The sequence below is a fragment of the Spea bombifrons genome, chromosome 3, assembly GCF_027358695.1.
Source record: "Spea bombifrons isolate aSpeBom1 chromosome 3, aSpeBom1.2.pri, whole genome shotgun sequence".
NCBI lineage: Eukaryota > Metazoa > Chordata > Amphibia > Anura > Pelobatidae > Spea > Spea bombifrons.
Genome location: NC_071089.1, coordinates 37,496,039 through 37,510,421, shown reverse-complemented (window position 1 = coordinate 37,510,421; position 14,383 = coordinate 37,496,039).

The following is a 14,383-nucleotide window of genomic DNA, read 5'->3' as shown; positions in this document are numbered from 1 at the left end:
GACTTCCTTATCCACACCTTGTCAAAGTGTCATTGAGTGACAGGATAGGCTTTGAATGGTGCGTTATCTCTGCACAAATACAGTGTCAACATGTTTCTAGAGTTTAGAGCTGGCAGTACTTGAGGAAAGGTGATCTAACCTTCCAAAATTCTTCATATGGTATCAGCGTTTCAGTGAGACATGGCCTAAAAAACCCACGTTATGTGAATGTAAAAGCCAGACTTAGATAAGGTCCGTGAACAGCCGTTTCACATGCTAGCAGCTACAGCCATTGCAAATTATTAATATTTTAAAATAACTAAAGTAGGAGTGTACAGAAAAGTTGTGATTCAATTTACCAATTCCATTATGCATTAGAATTGACCAACTCTGGTTATTTTCCGCTAGATGGATGGTTGAGTTGGCCCTGCATAATGCATAGTTCAAACAATGATTGAATTTTCAGGATTTCTCCACACATCTTCAGACTAGCTTAGTCCTTTCTGCAAGATAAATTAATTGGGATTGGCCCATAGTTGTATTAGTGAGTTGAAATTTCCAGGTTTCTCTACTTTAGTAAATTAATATTTATATTTAATCAAGTACAAGTGTGTTGAGTTGCGTGAGCTGGTGTAGAGACAGACACAAGCTCAAGGCCTGACATTACCCAGATCATCAGCAGGAAAGGAACTAAAGTGTGGAAGTATCTAAATGTATCCATGTTCTTCATCATTAGGTCCTCACGTTACTCTGGACATATGTCTTCAGAAAGTGAGGTCACTCATTTCAAACAGAGGTTGGGGTCTGGTTTGGGTCATGCCCCATAAATGCTGCCTTGCAACTGTGTTAAATGGGTCTGAAGATGTTAATTTAATCATTAACACAGTGGTTCCTTATCCACTCCTCAAGGCACACCTTGATGATTTTGTCCTCATATTATGCAATTATAAAACTAATGACTCATTACAAATTAGGTGCAACTTGCCTCAATATATGGCTTATATTCAGACAAGCTTTGCCAAACTTGCTGTTAAACAGATACCAATACATCCAAATTATAAGTGTGGCCTAATTTTGGGTATGTCTCATATTTTGTCCAATATGATATTAGAAAAGGTGTAATTGTGTAATTAGGTGTAATTACAAAGGGAAATTCCAGTGCAAGTTGCAAAACTTTAATGTAAACATGGCCTATAGACCCCATATTTATGTGGTTACTTCAGATAACTACTATACTTAATAACATTTTATCTCATCGTTTTCCAGTGTCAAATGTCAAAAGACATTTCAGAAAAAAAGTATTCTGCAGAAGTGTACAGGTGCATAACATGTACAATATAATGTAAAATGTTACATTTTAATTTGTTTCAATATTGCAATATGTTTTTAACAATAAATAGCAATGATGGGTGGACTGCCTGTAATCCCTACCTTCTATGTCATTCAATGTACCACAACATTTTTGAGCAAATGTCAAGTAATGCAGCCATACCGCCTAACATTTCAAAAAGCCAAAAAAGAGATACTTTTATTAGAGTGAGGTTAGAGGCCATGGGGGAAGACTTTACCTAGAGGGACTTTAAGACCTTTTATTTGGGTTCCAAAGATAAATTTCCCTCTTTAGATAGGGAGACATGGGAGCTATGTGTCCCTGAAGGGCATGGATGAACTTGTTTGTATCAGACTCTGTGTGCTAGCAAGTAGAGAGGATGCTCTGTATTTGGACATGAAGCAAACGGTTTCCAATGGTGTGTTTATAAGGATGACTGTTCTAGGCCTGACCAACACCAGCAACACCAACCACCTTTCATCACCTACGTGGAGGAGGGTCTATTGCTCATTCCCCACATCCTCAGGGCAAAGCACCAGCAAATTCTGGCTCTCCTTATCTATAAAGGATGCATGGCATGGAGAAGACTAATATGGAAGCTGTGACCCACACCTAGTGCAAATTTTGTCCACCAGCCCGTTAAGCAGCATCCAACAGGAATCTGCTCCCAATAACATGGCACAGGGCAGCCTACCATGAACCCGCCACCCTAGACTGAATTGGATATGCCTCTTTTTTTTAAATGTCACATTAGTAAAAAATCTAACTCAAGATTACGCAACACATTACCACAGACCGCTCCTGACACTCCAGCAGATAACACTCCTGGAACCTGTGGGAGAACTAGTTGTAAAAAATTATGCATGTATTTGTGCACAGATGTATTATGCATTGGCAGGTTGAGATAACATTGTAATTATTATAAACTTCTAATATCTTATTTTGGAAAACCATTAACAATCCGACAGCTATACAGACAGAACTGCACTGCAAAAAAGCAATGGCAGAAAAGCAAGAGATTAATAACCTCAAGGGCAAAAATTAAGACAGTTCAATTTGGCAGGGGTCACACAGCCCCAGATAACTAAAGATAGAACTGTCACTAGTAGTTAAGGGAACCATGAACCCTTCGAAAACAATGAATTCCATTCTAAGAGAAGATGGGAGTTCAAAGATAGTAGTAATCTAATCAGAGGTAATGAAAACCACCAAAAAATAACGTAGTGATAGACAAAACAAAATCAAAGGACAGAAACATGAAGACAAATACTTTGTATGCTGGATATACAATACAGGCACATGAGTATAACAGAATTCTACCCTGTTTGAATGTGCTATATAAATAAATGACCAACAAGACTATAGATACAAAATACCTAAAATATTCCTTTGATTGACAATCAGAAAGGCACAAAAATAGTTTTGATATGGTTATTACAGATAAAAATATATAAAAAGTATAAATGTCAATTGGTCAAAGAGGGACACTCTTGTTGTTGGATTCGGATAGAGATGTTATGGGGAGTTGTGCTTTACTAATACTTTTTTGTGTTTGCATCTATGGTTACATATTTTTTATTAAACAAATATTTTTTATTAAACAAATATTTCACTCACATTCAATTACATGCAGGACTGCAAATGAACTGCAAGACCTGTACAGAAAATAGCAATTCACATACAGTATAAACCCCACATTACACAGTGGAATTTTCTTTTGCTGTCTTAGCCCAAAAGAAAATTGATCCTTAATTGAGAAGGGGGTAGATAGTGAGAAGGGGGAGAGGGGGTAGATAGTGAGAAGGGGGTAGATAGTGAGAAAGGGGGAATAGATAATGAGAAGGGAGTAGTAAGAATATTGAATGTGTGGATGAATTGTGTGAATGAGTACGAGAATGAATTAATGTGTGCGTGAATTGTGTGAATGAGTGAGAGAATTAATGAACTAATGTGTGGATAAATTGCTTGAATGATTTGTGAGAATGTATTAATGAATATGTGTAAATGATTTGTATGAATGAGTGAGAGAATGAATGATTGTGTGAATGAAAGAGTGAATGAGTGAGTAACTGTATCAATTTTTGTGTGTATCATGGATGTTTAAGTGATTTGGGGAAAGGCAAAGATGGCACAAGCACGGTGTTTATGGGACACAGATGGCACAGGGTGGGCTGTTTGGGGGCAAACATGTCTTACACAGGGCTGTTTGGGGACAAAGTTGGTTCAGGCTGGGCTGTAATCTGTGTGTAATCTGGGTGCTGGTCAGGTTCTATGTGGGCTATGTGGGCAATGTGGATGCCGGGGCTGGCCTTTGAAGTGTGCAACCTGTGATTTATGCCTGTAATTTAGTTTTTTTTTATCTATGCTGTTAATGCTGAGTTTATATGTGATTTCCAATTGATGTATACCTGCAAAGCTGGGTTTGTTATTCTGTGTGTTATTCTGTTGATCTATACCTGCAGTGCTATGTTTCCATACATTATTTATGTATACCTGCAAATATATGGTTTGTATGTCTCATTCAGGTGACCTATACATGCAAGTGCTGTTTATATGTGTTGTTTAATTGATCTATAGTTCACAGGGAGGAAGGAAGGTGTGGTTTAATAAATGAGGGGACAAAGGGACTCGAGATGATTACGGGGAGAGGACCTCTCAAAGTCACAGTAGTCACAGTCTTCCCCTGACCTGCAGAGTCAATGTGGCAAATATATTTTTTTAGCGCAGGAGCGGAGGGAGTGATTGCATGCTAGGGAGCGTGGAGAGGGCCCATGGAATTGCTTGCCTAGGGTCCAATTTTTTCAATATTTCCCAATCTTTGTTAGCAAGATTAGAAGTTTTTTCCCCTATATTTAACGTACATTATTGTTACCAGTGTTTCCAGTTATATATTATTGAACTTGTTTGCACATGCACATAAATAATCTTTAATAAAAACGAGTTGTTTGTTACAAGATTTTTTTCCCTTTGTTTGTGGGGGGGCGCCAGAGGAGTAGTCTCCACAGGGCGCCTGAACACCTAATGCCCTGCTTACCACATACCCAACACTGGTGGTATGATTTGGACTACTAAAATGTTGATGTAGAACCTGCTAAACCTACTAGGTAAAATGGGGTAGCCATATTTCCACAATCAGATCACAGACTTTCACTTAAAAACAGTTAGTTGGATATAACAGTCTATTTTCACTATAATCTACCAGTTACAGTAACATCATGACCAGCGAAAACTTTTAGATTTTTCTATATTTCTAACATGATATTGTTCAGTTGAAAAGGATCAGACTACTTCTCTTGTATAGGAAAAAATCCATTCACATCTGCATTGTCTGAATGGACTTAATGTATGTCTCAAACTGACAAGAAAGGTTTAAATAGTTCATAGATTGAGGAGTGCTGAAAAGGTTAAATTAATTTGTAATTAAACTTTAGCAGCATAGGAATAAAGCACGGCTATATTACATGAATGCAATCCAGGTGCAAGCTGTGTGTCGTAATGAATGCTGTCTGCAACTTTTCTCTCCAAGAATACCACTCTCCTTATAGTATCATTTAACACATCATTTGTCAGTCACCCCTAGGAATAGAAACAAATATATTTTAATTTAACAGATCCTAGCACATTTTAAGTGGCTGCACTCAAGGGATCACTAATGGACCACCCAATGTTTAATGATAAAATGTATATTTGTATCAAGACCCTTTCTACTTCCACATAGCTGCAGAATAATGCCAGAACGTTGTTATTGATATTAAAACTGTATTATAAAGTACGACATTTTATGAACAAAAACAGTATAGTACAAACAAACAAATAATACAAACTAATACAATCATAAACCCCATCAAAGAATCTTGCAAACAAAGCTTTCATATGGAACAGTCGCTCAACTACTTATATTAGTGATGCATAAAGATGTTATGATGTGTTAATATTAATTTCAGAAGACATTAAGGGACTTACTGTCCAAAAATGTGTCTTGTATAACTATGTACAAGTGTTCTGCAGCTCTAGAACCAACAATAGTTTAAGTAGAAATACAATTGTATTAATAAAATAAAGAAATCCTTCTTCTTCCAAATACCTAACTTCAACTTCAGAATACCTAACCTAACCTAAGCCTTCCCTCCTAGCTATACCTAACCGCACCACCTAAAAATGTGTCCTGCTTTGGTGATTTGTAATCCTGTCCTTTAATTTTAGCACCATGTAGTATTTAAAGTTTAGCCTGTATTCCATACCACATATAAACCTTATGCTTGCATTTGCTGAAAATCATAAACATATTTTAATTTATACAAACCGATGAAAAACATCAGGGGCTTCCAGAATCTCAGTTCTTCCTAACTCTCCTGTTGGCCACAATAAATGCATAGGACTGTCAGAGCAAACACAGCAATAGCAACATGTTGATGGTACATCTGTCTCCAAAGGTGTCAATTACCGGTACTTTGAAAGTTTGGCTTAATCATTTCTCCTTTGCCCCATCCTTTTAGTCTAGAGGGGGACTTTTTTAATGGCACCTTGCTCTGTAATATTTTAATGGCAACCATCTAAAACATTTGCTTTAGACAAAACAACTTCCCATCCCTGGTGACAAAATTACACCATGGGACCCCAGAGGTTTGTAAAGCAACTCTACCTCTAAGTGGTGTTCTATGTTGTAAACCTAAGTTTCTTTTTTTGGATCTCTGTCAACAGATGTCCAGGTGGTTTCTGCTTGTAAAAAGGAAACTCAAGCTGCGGGCGGTCCATTTTAATATGCCCCTGCTGCAGTAAAACACTTTTTATGAAATCAAGCCATCTCCTCACTTTTCTGATAATTTATATTCACTAAACAAACAGTCTGGTTACTAGGACTGTGCAACACATTAGCTGATATGTTATAATGTTACAGACATTGTAACATAGTTTAAAAAAAGCCTCACTCAATTTTAATTTTCTAAAGAGAAAGGGGATTTCAATATGGTATAATACGGTAAATATAAAAAAATTCCCTTTTCTTTGTTGGCATATGAATTAAAATGATTACATACATAAATGTAATAAAATAAAATAATAATAAATGTAATAAAATAAAATAAAATGAGCAATTCTGTCTAAAGAAGAGAATTCAGAGGTTCCAAAAATTCTCTCTACATCTTTTTCTATGTTGGCTCAATTAAAAAAAATACAATTTGTTAATTTTTGTAGCTGTTATTTTATGACATAAAAAAGCAGCACCCACTTTTCAACAGGTTTTTTTTTGTCGCACTTGTCAACTGCTTAATTTGTGCCAGAGATCATTATTTTCAAGTGAAGATGCTAATATCGGTGCATTGTTTACCTTCCTTTCTTGTGTACTTTCTTGTGTACTTATACTGAAGCTGCCTAATAAAAATCCCTGATATAAGTTATAATATTTTAAAAAAGAGTCTCTTCCCACGCAGCTCCTTGAATATACATACATGCACCATAGGAATGTGCGTAACAAGGCAAGACAGAAAATAAATGGAGGGCTTTGCATTCATAAAAAAGACCCAATCTGAGACTTCATCTTCTACGTTAAAGGGAAGGTCAAGTGTCACACAAAGATAACCATCATGTCTGACAGCACAGTTTCATTCATGCCCACATCCTACAGGAAATCTTCAGTATTTTCCTCTAGACACAAAATTTAAACATTGATACTATGCTATTATAAATATGGTAGTAGGAAGAAAAATATGAAACTCTGTTATTAAATAATATTCAAAAACCCCACTCAAACACTCAGAACAAAAATATTTTCTATTCTGGTCAACAAGTAATTCTAGAATACTTTGGTTTAGCGGAGAGTTAAGTATTTTTTTTAAAGACAATATTACATTTTATTAAAAATAAATTGGTACGACCCTCGGGGGGGGGCTCAGAAACTTAAGCTTGGAGGCAAACACAGGTAAGTGATCCTTAAAATGGAGCCTGCAACCCATCATTATTTTATAATGATAGGCTGCAGCCTCCATTGTATAGATCTGAATATTTCTATGAATTAACTTAATATAAAAAGAGACAATTGAAAATAAACATAACCACTTGACTTAGGATCAATGAAAAAACAATAATAAACCTAACTGTATTAATGCTATGTTACTATGCCTATTTGAAACTTTAGGCTGAAGGACTGGAAGTGGTTTTTAAAAAAATATATTTTAACCAACACTTTAACTCAGTATCAGTGACAGTGTTGCTCCTCGTCTACAGAACCAACATGCAAGATGCCTTTTTATGAGGCTAACAATGGTTAGACAGGACAAAACAAGTAGTATGTAACAAAACAAATTGACTAACAGAGACAACAGGTGAGGAGGGCCCTGCTCAAACGAGCTTACAGTCTAGAGGGAGTTGGGTTGTATTACACAATAGGTAAAAGTGCCACTGTGCAGGAGAGGAAGTAGGAAAGGTAAGCTAAAGGAATATGGGAGTATGGGAGTATTTTTCATATTTAATAAAAACTATGATTGAGAAAAATGCATTTTTTGTTTTTATTTCCTTTTATTTGCCAACCTGCCCCCAGTTATGCAACTCTGCCCCTCAGATATGTCTTATATCCCCTATATGCCACTCTGCCTCCCTGATATACCTCTTGACCCCCTATAGGCCACCCTGCCCTCGAGATATGCCTTATACACCCTATATGTCACTCTTACCCTTCTCACTCTTATTCTTTTTAATCCCCTATATGCCACTCTGCCTCCAGAAAACCCTTATACCCCCCATATGCCACTCTTACTCTCCTTGTCCCCCGTGCTTCAGATTCCTTGGTGTGTAGTGGTGGCAGCCAGTGGAGGACTGTGCAATGCGTGCAGACAACCTCCGCTGCTGCTGCCGGCACTTCAGCTGGGGCTTCTATGAATGAGCACCAGAAGGTCATATGGCGCTGGTGCTCCGTCATAGAAGCCCCGGCAGAAGTGCCGGCAGCGGCGGAGGTTGTCTGCGCGCATTGCAGAGACCTCTACTGGCTGCCAGAGAGGAGGATCCAGGTCCCTTGCAGCGCTGCAAGGGATCTGGATCTTAGTCTTGTAATCATGCCCCACAGATACTCAATAGGGTTTAGGTCTGGAGACATGCTTGGCCAGTCCATCACCTTTACCCTCTGCATCTTTAGGCAAGTCAGTGGTTGTCTTGGAGGTGTGTTTGGGGTCGTTATCCTGTTGGAATACTGCCCTGCGGCCCAGTCTCCGAAGGGAGGGGATCATGCTCTGCTTCAGTATGTCACAGTACATGTTGGCATTTATGGTTCCCTCAATGAACTGTAGCTCCCCAGTGCTGGCAGCACTCATGCATGCCCAGACCATGACACTCCCACCATCATGCTTGACTGTAGGCAAGACACACTTGTCTTCGTACTCCTCACCTGAGTGCCGCCACACACCCTTGACACCATCTGAACCAAATATGTTTATCTTGGTCCTATCGGACCACAGGACATGGTTCCAGTAATCCATGTCCTTAGCCTGCATGTCTTTGGCAAACTGTTTGCGGGCTTTGTTGTGCATCCTCTTAAGAAGAGGCTTCCTTCTGGGATGACAATTTGATGCAGTGTGCGGCATATGGTCTGAGCACTGACAGGCTAAGCCCCCACCCCTTCAACCTCTGCAGCAATGCTGGCAGCACTCATATGTTTATTTCCCAAAGACAACCTCTGGATATGACGCTGAGCACGTGCCCTCAACTTCTTTGGTCGACCATGACGAGGCCTGTTCTGGGTGGAACCTGTCCTGTGAAACTGCTATATGGTCTTGCCCACCATGCTGCAGCTCAGTTTCAGGGTCCTGCAATCTTCTTATAGCCTAGGCCATCTTAATATAGAGCAACAATTCTTTGCCATGAGGTGCCATGTTGAACTTCCAGTGACCAGTATGAGAAAGTGTGAGAGTGATAACACCAAATTTAACAAACCTGCTCCCCATTCACACCTGAGACCACATCATCTCAAACTGGTTTCTTGAACATGACAAGGAGCCTGGCCTCCACAGTCACCAAATCTCAATCCCTACTGACTATAGAACTAGAACATCAACTAAAAAAATAAAATGTGGGAGAACACACTTTGGTATTAAAGCAGATATGACAGCCACAAGTGAGACGATGGAGATCTACTTCAGGTAGGGAACCACAGAGGAAGGTCAGCTAGCTAGCATGTGGTAAGAGACAAGCTAACCTTGTCTTCAACTAAATTTAGGACCATGCAAGAATCTAAATCCTGGCTGGTATAAGATGGCTAGGTTAGTGATTGTATTCCTTCTCTTTTCATAAAACCAGACTGCAGCCAATGCCAGGTGGCACAAATATAGGAACAATATTTACCATATATTCCGGCGTATAAGACGACTTTTTAACCCCAGAAAATCTTCTTAAAAGTCGGGGGTCGTCTTATACGCCGGGTACTAACCAAGTACCGAATACTTACCCAGCCGGAGAGTCCCACGAAGCCACAAATCTCTAGGGGAGGGGCGAGTGGAGAAGCTGCCTCCCCTGGGCCGGTCTTCAGGGCCACGCCGAGGTAGGTGCAAGATCGTGATCTCCCCAACTAGCCCTGATCAGCAGGGCTGGTTGGGAGATCACGACCTCCCTCTAACTAAACCAACATTAGGGAGCTCGAGGTCTGGCACTTCAGACCTCGGCTTCCCTGCTCCCTAATCACTACGTGCCGGCTATTGATGCCGAGCGCGGTGATGACGTCATGTCCGGGCCCTCGGCATCCATTGCCGGCGCGTAGTGATGAGGGAGCAGTAAACAGAGGTCTGACATGACAGACCTCGCGCTCCCACGACTGGATGGAAGAAAGAAGATAGAAGATAAGAAAGGTAAGAGATGGGGAGAAAGGGGTGTGAGTGCAGTGTATGTATGTATGTATGTATGTATGTATGTATGTTGGTGTGAGATGGTCAGTGTGTCAGTGTGTTTGTAAGCTGGTGTGTGTATATATATATATATATATATATACACACATACATACATGTGTGTATATATACGGTATATACATGTGTGTGTGTGTATATATATATATATATATATATATATACGTGTGTGTGTATATATATACATGTGTGTGTATATATATATACGTGTGTGTGTATGTATGTATGTATGTATGTATATATATATATATACACATGTGTGTGTATGTATATATACATGTGTGTGTGTCTGTGTGTATATATATATATATATATATATATATATATATATATATATATATACACCGTATTTATCGGCGTATAACACGCACTGGTGTATAACACGCACCCCCATTTTAACAAGGAAATTTGAGTAAGAAAAAATAATTTTAACTTGGAAGCTATGAACTTAATGTTGGAATAATATTTATTACATTATAACATTTATTATAACATTTATACCACTTATAAGGCAAATATGAAAGAAAAAGCACCTCTTTGAACAAAAAAACTGAACAAAAAAAACTTCATCAGAATCACTGCTATCTGGGAAACCACACACACACACACACACACACACACACACACAGTAAGACACACACACACACACAGTAAGACACACTCAGACACACACGCTAAGACACACACAGTAAGACACACCCACAGTAAGACACACACACACTCAGACACACTCAGACACGCTAAGACACACACAAACTCAGACACACACACAGTAAGACACACTCACTCAGACACACACTAAGACATACACACAGTAAGACACACACACTCAGAAACACACACACACACACTAAAACATACACACACTAAGACACACACTTAGACACAGACACAAACAGACTCAGAGACACACACACAAACACACTCAGACACAGACACTCAGACACACACTCCCTAACCCCCCTTCTCAGGATCTCCCCTCTCCCTCCCTAACCTCCCTTCTCAGGATCTCCTCTCATTCCCTAACCCCCCTTCTCAGGATCTCCCCTCTCCCTCCCTAACCCCCCTTCTCAGGATCTCTCCTCTCTCTCCCTAACCCCCACCCGGTCACTTACCTTCAACTCCTGTGTTGGAAGCGTGAGGCGTTTGTCTCGGGTGCCGGCGCTTCACTGCTGAGCGCCGGCGTCTGACGTCATATGCCGGCGCCCAGCGTGAAGCGCCGGCACCCGAGACAAACGCCTCACGCTTCCGACACAGGAGTTGAAGCGCTGAGGCAGGCAGGCGGCGGCGGTGGCGGTGGCCACCAGCAGAGGAGTCCTGGATTTCTGTCAGTCAGGGGGGCCCGAGAGTTGCCGAGCGGTCGTCTTCAGCAAACGCTCGGCACCCCTTGGGCCCCCCTGACTGGCAGAACTCCAGGGCCCGGTCGCAGTTGCGACCCCGGTAGTTCCGCCACTGGCTCTAGGATTTATCGGCGTATAACACGCAGGTAGGATTTCAGCTTCAAATTTTAGTTAAAAAAGTGCGTGTTATACGCCGATAAATACGGTATGTGTGTGTATATACGTGTGTGTGTAAAGGCAGGGGTGTGTGGTGAGGGCAGTGTATAAATGTGTATGTATTGACAGGCGTATGTTAGTATGTGTAGATATATATATGTGTATATGTGTGTGTGTGTGTGTAAGGGCAGTGTATGTATGTATATGTCTGTATAACAACCAGCCAATCACCGGTGAGGTACATCGCTTGCCGTGATTGGCTGGTTGTTGTACGCTGGGTAGAGGGGTAGTCTTATACGGCGAGTATAGTCCAAACTCTATATTTGAACTGGAAAAGTTGAGGGTCGTCTTATACGCCCAGTCGTCTTATACGCCGGAATATACGGTACAAATATATTGTGCCGGTAAATGTGCAGACAATAAAAGATATATTTACATGGTGTCTGCCTCTATTCCTGATTACAGACTTTGGGGATTGTCTTGTTTACCATTATCCGCTATAAAATGCATAAGTGCACCCGAACCATTTACAAGCAAAGATGTAGTTTTTGTACCCAAGGCTAACCTAATAACGTAATACAATTAATACTGTACAATGTATATTTTAAATATATTTTGTTTGGAAAAAGTCAGCTTTCACGAGTTTTGCACTGAATTTTACACATTTAAGTGGCTCAGAGCACACAAAACAGACTATAAACAATTGATCTTCCTTTCAGTGATGTGACAGCCTGGGAGCTTGTTTGACAGCCGTTTAAAATTTGGTAAAAATATTTTAACTGGTTAAAAACACAAGAGAAGATTTAAGTGAGTGCCCCTCGTGAGCAAAGTAAATTGAGTTTTAAGAGGTAGATTTAAATCTTGTAGTACCTGACAAGCTGTCGTGTAATGTGAAACATGTTAACACATTATTTAGTTTTTGTACAATTAGAATTAAGTTTGTGACAGGGCCACTTTAAAAGCATAACGGGAAGAATATATCCAGTTCCTAAAAAGCTATTTGCTGCAGGTTCAAAAACATAACTTATCAAAATGGTCATATCTTTTAGTCCTACTTATAGATATGTAATTATTCATAAGTACAAATTTTTGAGGGAACCAGGATGATGGCTGAATGAAACAATGAAGCAAAGCATGAATAATAACCTTCAATTTTATTAACAGAGACTGATTAAGGGAACAGCAACAGGCAAAATAAAATGTTTACAAGTCAAATGCGTTGGCAAAACATGTAAAATCTGGCTTCTGCTTCCTGGTGGATACAGGAAACCGCGATCCTCTCAGGTATGATGGTTTATTCCTACTATAGCTGCAATAGATCCTTTGTGCAGCATAGGTTACCAGGACAGGTATCAGGGCTTATTTAATAAAGAAGAAGCAGTGATAGAAGAATTGAAAATGTCACTTTGCTTTGAGTCTCAAATATATCCGAAATCAAGTAAGAAGTGTAGATTAGAATGGCTAAAAGGGATAAAATGACCAGCCAACTTTTATATACAGAGGCAAACACAACCCCCTAGCACTGTGGTGATGTACATGTGCTACATGGTAGTTTGACAGGACAACAAGGTGAAAATCCATCAGGGTCTGCCCTGACTTCTATGAACAACAAAAAAGTTGACAGTACTGAACATATAATGTTACAGTGAAACGAGCAACGTGTGACTCTTCTCAGCGAGAATAACAGTGCAGACGTAAGACAAGCCATACCTGTTTGTAATGGCTCTATACTCGCACACATACAATGTTTATTTCTGAGTAATGAAAAACCCAAACCAATAGTCAGTTTTCTTACAAGAGGGCAAGATTTTAGGAACATAAAAAAAAACAAATCAAAAGAAAACAGATTTGGACAGGCTTGAAAGAGCTTCATAAGCTCATGAAACCTCAGTCAAGGCCTTTGGGTTTAACTCTTCTGGTCAGGGTCAGACCAATAACAAACCACAATGGGACTCTGCACGCAAACAGTGGTGTAAGAAGACAAAGCAAGATTGTGTATGTTTAAGGCGTATCAATTACAAACAATAACAAATACAAGCAAATCTCCTTAATGAGGAATACTTCATCACCCTTACATGCCAAGAAGAAATCTCAGAGGATTAGAAACTGAAAAGCAAACATAACAAAATTCCTTAACTATGAAAGATGCACCAGGCGGTCAGCAAGAAGTATGTGGCCACCTATTTGTGCTAATTCCCATTAAAAACATGATAAATACCACTTACTGGTTTATATACAATATACAAAAAATGTAAACATGAATAATAGCCAACCCGAGTCTGTTTTTGTTGAAATCGTATGGGGAAAAATGTATATGAACTATACGTATATCAAGGTTTTTAACAGTTGAGAGATGTGACTCTAGAAGTAGAAAAAAAAATGGCCTGCCACCTAAATTTTACTAATATTAGTCAGCAGAGAAAATGGACTCAATAGTAATTAAATAACACCTTTCAACTTACCTGCCTTCTAACACACTGGTATATAGGTCCCTTGTTTGGTAATGTTAATATTGGTCTCATGGTGTGTATGTGCATTATATATATATATATATATATATATATATATATATATATATATATATATATAGGCAAAGGGTGGTAGGTAGGCTAGCATAAAAAAATCTTAAGGCAGGTAAGTGGGAACAGTTAATAAAATATATTAAAACTGGGGGGAATGGCAGATTAATATAAAAA